This window comes from Mus caroli, chromosome 4 (genome assembly GCF_900094665.2).
Source record: "Mus caroli chromosome 4, CAROLI_EIJ_v1.1, whole genome shotgun sequence".
In the NCBI taxonomy this organism is placed as follows: domain Eukaryota; kingdom Metazoa; phylum Chordata; class Mammalia; order Rodentia; family Muridae; genus Mus; species Mus caroli.
In genome coordinates, this window is record NC_034573.1 from 85874974 (window position 1) to 85883116 (window position 8143).

The window sequence follows — 8143 nt, forward strand, 5'->3', positions numbered from 1 at the left end:
GAGGCCCATTGGACATACAAACTTTATATGCCCCAGTACAGGGGAACACCAGGGCCAAAAAAATGGGAATGGGTGGGTAGGGAAGTGGGGGGGGAGGGTGTGGGGGACTTTTGGGATAGCATTGGAAATGTAATTGAGGAAAATACGTAATAAAAAATATTAAAATATAAAAAAAACTAACAGAAAGTTCATATAGCTTCCAGTCATATTTCTGGGTAATTATGAATTATTGGCAGTTTTTTATACTTTTTATTGATTTTTAAATTACATCTATTTATTTGTTTCTTTCTTTATGTACATCTGTGACTGTGTCTGTGTTGGTTTGCAGATCAAACTCAAGTTTTTTTGGGTTGATAGCAAGCATTTTTACCAGCTGAACCATCTCATTAGGACCTGTCTTGGTTTTCTACTGTTATCAAACTTTATTCATATTATTACTTCTATTTTATAGACAAAGAAATAGAAAACCAAAGGAATCTTAAATTGGGCTTGATTTTTCATGTACCCAACTCAGCTAGATTCTGGATCTACCCGAATGTTCTTTTTGTGTGTTATCTCTAGAGGTCTCCTCTGGAAGAAATTCTGTGTGCAGTCATTTCTGGATATGTTCTACTGCTTAGCAAGAATCAACAGACCACAGCATGAAATGAACAACGGAGTAACACATTTAATAAGGTACCTTCCTGCCAATGACATTCTGGGAACTGTTTTGCCCATGGTGTCCTGAGGTTCAGGAATGTATGTGTGTTTTATGACATTGAGAAGATGCAGACAGACGCAGTATAGGTCATTCATAGCCAGCACAATGCTCTCAGTTTCTTCTACACAATACTCTCAGTTTGCATGGCAAACTCTAGTAAACAGCCAGGTTTTTCTATAAGGTAAGGTCATAAATGCTTGGAAAGCTGTCAGAATCTCTCTACTAATGGGATATTCAAAATAATCTTCAGATGTACATACACAGACAGCATATTTGTATACATGAATCCATCTCTATATATGTCATACCCATTGCCTATCTATCTATCTATCTATCTATCTATCTATCTATCTATCTATCTATCTATCTTAATCAGTGAGGAGTGGAGCCTAGATTTTGGATAGAGTTTTAGCTACTGCATGGATTTAAGACATTTAAGAGAGGATCAAGTGTACAAACTTGGAGTGGGGTTTCTTTGAATAATGAGAATGGTTATAAGAGGAAGTATGCAATTAAACAAAGGTAGGTATAATATCTGCATTTATCACATTGATTTATGTGTGTGTAGTTCTGTATACATATGTGTGTTTAATTATACAGAGGCATGTGGAGGCTAGAGCTTGATGTCTGGCATCTTCTTCAATTGCTTTTTCCTTTCAGTTTTTGGAGAGAGGGTTTTCTTACTGAGCCTGAAACATGCTAGCTAGCTGGACTAGATGCTAAGCAAGCCCAATATTATCATCTTGTTTCAGCCTCCCCTACATTGGGATTACAAATCTTCATGTGGGTACTGGACGCCTGCACACAGTTCCTCCTGCATGCATGGTAAACACTATAGTCACTTTAGTCATCTTCCCTGTTTCCCAAAATGCTTTTTAAGAGTTGAGAGAAACCTTTTTAAAACCAGATGATATACTCTACTTATAAATTTTTTTATCTAACAAATTCAATGCATGCTATAATTTTTAAATCAAAGAGAAAACAAAGAGGCAGATTCTAGTAATAAAAAGGTAGAGAATATGGATGGAATAGGTAACTGGAAGTGGACTCCCTGGCATGAGAAAGAGGTGATGCTTGAGACAGACTTGATTCTGGAATTAAGAGAACTCCAGGTGAAGAAAAATTAAGAGATTGGAAGTCTCTTGAACTTAGTTCCCACACTATTATAAACAGACTTTGCTTCCTATGTTTCTAAAGGGCACACTAATAATTACTTGTATATTATGTGCATGAAGGCATTCCTAGAAATAATATTAGTCATATCTCCAAGACTCAGATGTTGACAAAGTGAAGAGACATCACCAGGAGTTTACTCAAAGCTGCATGTTACTGAGTAATAAATTAGTTCTTAAAGCACTGGATCAATTAGCTATTGATGTTTGACCTCTGAAGAAAGAATTGTAATTATTTCCATCTTATAGATGAGACAACTAGAGACAGGTGAAAATACTTCTCTAATGATATAAGCGTTTTAGGTTAGAAGAGTTGAAGATAAATTTAATTTGATTTCAATCTAAAGACAAAATTGGGAGATCTAAGTAGGCCTGTGGGTGTCCCTTTGATATCTGCTTTAAACATACAGGTATTAAACTCAACAATAGCCACTGGATACATGCCTGTTCGCCATTCCAGAACACTGTATTCTCCTGTGTTATGAGTAACGGTTGACATGGACTGAGTTCCTACACTAGCCAGCCTTCTGCTAAGTGCATTGTATCCTGAGACAGTCAATGATGCTTGGCCCGCATGCCTTTGTCTTTTATTATTATGAAATCTCTCACTTAGCCAGTACTCATGGAGTGACCTGTGTCATTCCTGGGCTGTGAAAAGGAAAAGCCCATGTCAGTGGCCCCAACTCTCCCTTCTTTTGCTGCAGCAAAGTAGGGACCTCTAGTCCAGATGGCCAGGTCATAGGACTCCTCCAGTCTGAAGACAGTAGCCCTAAAATCTATGTCAACATATGACAGTGTTAATGAGAAAGAAACTTTTTGCTGTGTTGAGTCACAGCTTCTCAGCACACCACAGTATATCCTGATGGGTAACATCTACAGGACTTTTCTTAATCCTCCCTACACTCTTATTACTGTTAAAAAGTAAATGTAATGCTAACATCCTTAAAGGTCTCTGGGTTCAGAGTCAGATTGGGTGAAATCAGCCAGCTTTGTCCAGAGACCACACAATTGCCTGTCATGTTCTCAAAAGTGTCTACAGTCACTAGGAAGGAACAAACTGAGGTGCCCTGAAACTTATAAACAATGTGTTTTGAGTTACACAGGGTTTTTTTTTATTTTAATATGAGAAGTGTTCGCTAAAATATAATTCCATTGAGACAAAGCTACTAAAGCCAGAAATAGGCTTCCACCATACTCAATCTTTTGTCAAGAATTTCTAACGTTGCATACTTAGAAACTGATTGGGGTGAAAACAGCATATAAAAAGGTTGCCTCAAAATTAGAAAGATTCTAACTTTAGCCTGCTGTAGATAACACAAACAAAACACATTGCTCAACTGAAGGATGAGAATAGAGCAAATTATTTCAATTTTATGGAAATATTCCACTGAAATAGAATGAAGAGGTAGAGCAAGACAGTGAAAGGATTGGCTTCATTAGTAGACAACTAGTGACAGTAAATAATGATCTCTAGAGATAAATTTGTTTTTTAATGAGTGAAGGGTTTATTTTATGATGAATAAATGTTAAGCAATAGAAAAAAGTGTATCTAGAGAGAGAGATAGAGAGGAAGAGGGCAAAGGTTGAGAGAGATATTAGTTGCTTCTTGCCACACGGTTCATAATGAGGATGATTAGAGGAAACCATAATTGATTACTAATATCTCTCACCCTGAACAGAAGAGGAGTTATGCAGGATTAATCTGTGAAGTTACAATAAAAGAGATGGTGATAAATACAGCAGGACCCAAACAGAGCTAAAAAAGAAGAAATCATTTAGTGATTTTTTTTTTTTTTTTTTGCCTTTTAGTAGTAAGGACATAATAATACTCAGCTTTTAGAAATGCACCAAAAAATGTAATATTGATTATTCTGAATGTTCACACAGGGCTCTCTAGGCATCACCCACCATTGAGTGTGTGTGTGTGTGTGTGTGTGTGTGTGCGTGTATGTGTGTGTGAATTGACTCATTTAATCCTCACAGCATGCATTATCCTATTTTTCTTTTCTATTTTTTGAAAATGTTGAAGTTCATTAAGGAAAGTGATTTATGGAGGAACAGATAGGCAGACAGATCGATGATAATGTTGTGAAAATGACAATTATACACTTCCAAATGTGGGTGTGGGCTCCATCCCCACAGGGCAAGAACTGCCTATCATATCATTTCCCAAGTAAAACAATTGAGACACAGAAATTCTAATTTTTTTCCAACTCACATGGGCAGAAGTAGACTAGAGTGAGGGGCTCCAGCATCTGCGTTGGTTTTTGGTCACCACTCTGCTTATGGGTCTCCCAACCCATTGCTTTGTGTTTGAGTGGAGAGAGATATTTTTCAAACGTATCTGATCATTGTAAAAAGAGTAATCAACTTAAATTCAGAAAATCTGAATGTCATTGTCCTCCATCTCTGCTACCAACAACAAAGGAGCCTCCCCAGGAGTTCTTCTTTTCTGTTAAAAATTCCTGACTCGTGTACCACATACACTATACAAGATTACTATCTGAGTAAACAAGTAACGGAGAATAATATTGGGGTAGTGTTTGAATAATTTCTAAATGTTCTCCACATATGATGCTGGCACGGGATCTATGTGAACACTGAGAGTTTCTCATGCACTTAAAAATGCAGTAGTCAACTTTACTTCTGTAACAAAGAGACATAAAGCAAATGGCTCAAGTAACAAAGTTTTCGTTTTTGTTTTGGTTGTGGTTTTGGGTTTGAATTTGAGTTTGTTTTTCCCTCAGCGATCTAAAGGCAAAGAATCTGAGAAGGCTAAGTTAAATTCCAGAGAGGGTTTTCTTTCTGTCTTGTAAATGATTTTGTATCAGCCTCTCATGAGGAAAAAGAATTATAAGCCTCTGGTATCTTCTCATAAAGAGAATCTTCTTATAATCTCAACATAATCTCAAACATAGTCACATCCCAAGTCTACTCTCTCAATTCCACTTCATCAAGGGTTTCAGCTTCAATATATGAATTTGAGGGGGCCAATAATAAGTTCCACAACATTATGTTTACATTGATCAGGAATCTGGGAGACTGGTTTGAAGACAAAGAGAAATGTTGTCCTTCTGAAGTTGATACTGACCAAGTATTTGGTGGGTCCAGGTTGTCTCAAGAGAGAAAACATATGATTTGATTCTACATGCAGGTTCCATGGCATTGAAAGTGTTTTTCAAAAGGGGGCAGTGACATTTAAAGAAAAATCAGAAAACATCAGTTTATGAGACACTTCTTCATAGTGGGTAAATCTGGCATCCTTGCTCAACTAATGCAAGATCTAATCTTTATTTCCCTAGTTGGGATGACTTTGGCCAGATCATGTATCCTAAGTCCAATGGACTGATAAAAAGCAACTAGTGTGTGAGATTATTATAAGAACTGAGTACATATGTGCATGTAATGCTTTACAACATATTACAGTCTACTACTGAGAAACAACTTGACTCTTCCAATTTTGAGCTTATTACTTTACTAGATGTTGAATACCTATGATGTGATTATCATTTTTCTTACATTGCATGATTTTTTACTATAGAAAAATAGAAATATAATTCATATATATTTATTCATTTATTTTTCATTCATTGACTCAGCAATTTGGTAAATAACAATGGAACACACTTTTATGGCAGCCCTTATTTGTGTTGCTAGGGTGCTCTGCCCAGCTGCTCCTCACTGTTTGCAGCTCCTAGAGGTGTTCTAGAGACTGCGCATTCAAACATTGCCAGTTAATCTTCTTTTCCTATATTTCTGCTACTTCAGCTTTTTGACACTGATTTTTTTAACATCCATATTTTCAATTACTGACTCTATATCACACCTGAGAGGCTTCTAAGACTCGCTAAACACACGAAGCAGTGAATTGTGGATATGCAATCTCAGCTCACTTACTCTCCATTCAAACTTTCAGCAACTTTTTCAGCTGCTTAAACAGAAGCTCGCAATCATCCTTGACTCTATTCTTGTCTCACACCTGTATCCTGGAAGCCTTACTTTCAGAATCTACCTAGGACTTAACCACTTTTTGTTTCTATCATGTCTGTCCTCATCCCAGTCTACTGACTTCTTCCATGTGCATCATTGCTAAGCAGCTTTGAGTCCTTTTGTTTCTACACTTGCTTCCCTGAAACATACTCAGTCTATCAGGGCAATTCATTTTAAGGATCTCCATTACTGCAGTAGGATCGATTTCTTCTTATTTATTTTATTAGTATGCTTACATGTAAGTTTAAAAATTGGATAACTTTCTAAATAGTCTCATTGAGTAATTTAAAGATACCATGAAGAAAATGTGAGAGAAAAAATATAATCACATGTGTATACAGTGTATAGGAAAAACTCAAAAGTGTATACACACACACACACACACATCCCCATGCAAAGTGTGAAGAGTAAAAGACTGAAATTCTCAGTAGCAAATATAGGGCACGTGGACCAGGCGACCAAAGGAGCTGTCATGGAACTGGTGAGATTAAGCAAATTCAGACCCTAGAAATCTCAACATTGAATTTTTAATCCCATTCTGAGACTGGCAGGAGTGGGACTAACTTCCTCCCTATATTTGTACCTGCCTCAGAGCATGTAGCCTACCATTTCTCAACCAGTTTGTCACAGATAGTCATCACCTGAAATTCTTCCCCATGTAGATAGAGCATCACCAGAATCTTGGTCTCAGCCAATAGAACACATTCACTCCCCGAATCCCACCCCACTCCCCACACTTCATATAGTATATGTCCACATGTAATAAAGGACACAAACTATTCCACCATGGTTCATCTGAGACTGGCTGTTTTTCCTGAACTATAACACTTGAGGGAAGACACCATCTCTAAGTACTCATTGTTGGACATTTGAACACACTTACATGGTTAAGGTCCCATTGCTTGCAGAGGGTCACATCAGACCTCAACCCTTGGGTCTGCCTGAATATCTTTAATCCTTTTCAAAGATCTGTAACACTAGTCCAGCATTCCTGGCCAGACCAAATGCAGATCCCATTCATCCTAGACTCTGCTTGACCCCTCTTAGCCTGGCTTGCAGCCTTGTCTGACACAGGGAGAATTGGGCCTGTTCCAGAATTCTCCCAGAACTCTCTGAGCTGGTATAATGGTTGGTAGTTTTCAGACACCCTGAGAGGAGAGGCAAAACTCAGAATGACAAGCATGATTCCAGGTATCATGGTAAATCAAGATAGTTAAAGTAGAATTGTTTATATACAATATTAGATTAAAATTTATATATCCAAGTCCAGATTGTTAGCATCAAAGTACTTTGCAAAGAGTCTGTTGGCTCTTCTTTGGGAGATGGCTTGGGCAATACATGATAGAGGATGAAAGGGAACGAAATTCTCCAAGCTTAAGCTGAGAGTTCTTGGGCAAATACATAGCACTTCTGTCACAGATGTAAGAACAGCAGGGACAAAAAAGTTAGACTCCTAAAAGTAGGTCTCAATAGACAAACAGATGATGCTCCAGTAGTTCATTTGGAAATTAATTATATGAAATTCATGACATTTTCCCCCACAAAAATGCTGTTATTCACAGTAGTGCTGTGAGCAATGTGAGTATCCCATGGCCAACACATAAACGCTTACTTAACTCATAATGCAACTGAATTTGCTGCTCAGAGGAAAATAATATTCTCGTGCAACGTGTAATGAAAGAACACAGGAAAAAAACTATAAGCTTGAATAAAAAAACAGAGTCTTATTTCTCTTGAGGGCTACTGCTGAGTGAGCACACTTAATTAAAAGAGGATGAAGGAGCAGAGGAAGGTGTTGAGGGAGGGGAAAAAAGGACTGCTAAAAACTCACATGGGTTTTAGATATGAGCAGTTTTGGTAACTGTCTTATTTCACTTGGACACAGAAGTAACTATTTTCCCTTGAGATAGCAATATCTATTTGTAGTATTTCTTTTGTTTATTGGCATGACATTTATCATTATCTTGCAAATTTTCAATACAAAGCATGAAAGAGAAAAAAATATGAAATAAAATTTTGTTTAAGAACTTGAAGAAAAGAGAGAGAGCAGAATTAATGAGTTTATGTGTCTATGAAAAGAATAGTTCATAAGGAGTTAGTAAAGAAAACAAAAAGGATCACTCTGTGTATTTTGCTTTGGGCAGATGATTCACTCCAGAGGTAACTATGGACCGTCTTGTGGCTATTAGTGTAAGACAAGGATAAAAAACATTGATGTTTAACTGAAAGTCTTTCTCTTTAATCATCTTCATGAGGGTACACTGCAATAAACTGATGTAGT